The sequence below is a fragment of the Arachis ipaensis genome, chromosome B9 (assembly GCF_059453495.1).
Source record: "Arachis ipaensis isolate K30076 ecotype BB chromosome B9, ASM5945349v1, whole genome shotgun sequence".
In the NCBI taxonomy this organism is placed as follows: domain Eukaryota; kingdom Viridiplantae; phylum Streptophyta; class Magnoliopsida; order Fabales; family Fabaceae; genus Arachis; species Arachis ipaensis.
Genome location: NC_142444.1, coordinates 127,517,111 through 127,517,842, shown reverse-complemented (window position 1 = coordinate 127,517,842; position 732 = coordinate 127,517,111). Strand labels below are relative to the sequence as shown.

Sequence of the window (732 nt, the reverse complement as noted above, 5' to 3'; positions counted from 1 at the left end):
TATTTTGGGCCAGCAGAGCATCTACATTGTTTAGCTCCATTACTCCTCTTGTGTTCCCTCTTTTGGAAGCATAGAAGTAGTCGTTCTCTGCTACTGTTTCAATGACATCTATGGCTTCCTCAATAGTCTTCTTCTTGTTCAAAGATCCTCCGGATGAATGGTCTACGGCCTTCTTTGACTCATAAGAGAGTCCTTCATAGAAAATGTGCAGCTGCACCCATTCGTTGAACATATCTGGTGGGCACCTCCTTGTTAAGTCTTTAAACCTCTCCCATGCTTCATATAAAGTCTTACCATCTTGTTGCCTGAAAGTTTGGACCTCAGCTCTCAGCCTATTGATTCATTGAGGAGGGTAAAATCTTGCTAAGAATTTGTTCACCACGTCTTCCCAAGTTGTCAAGCTCTCCCTTGGGAAAGACTCCAGCCACTTAGCTGCCTTATCCCTGAGTGAGAATGGAAATAAGAGCAGTCTATAGGCGTCAGGATGAACACCATTAGATTTCACTGTGTCACATATTCTCAGAAAAGTGGTTAAATGTTGATTTGGGTCCTCTTGGACACTCCCTCCGAACGAACAGTTGTTCTGCACAAGGGTGATGAGCTGTGGCTTCAGTTCAAAATTGTTGGCATGGATGGTTGGCTTTTGAATGCTACTTCCATAGTTTTCTGGGTTTGGATTGATGTAAGAGCCTAAAACTCTTCTATCCTCCCCAGCATGATTTGCTCGACCTC

General features: G+C 43.7%; 1 non-coding gene across 1 annotated transcript; it reads left to right on the top strand.

The window, feature by feature from the left end:
* Positions 1 to 227: 227 nt before the first annotated feature.
* On the top strand, positions 228 to 334 carry LOC148546260 (small nucleolar RNA R71). The gene has a single exon (XR_015901092.1). It is a non-coding gene; the product is annotated as a small nucleolar RNA R71 (small nucleolar RNA).
* The last annotated feature ends 398 nt before the right edge of the window (positions 335 to 732 follow it).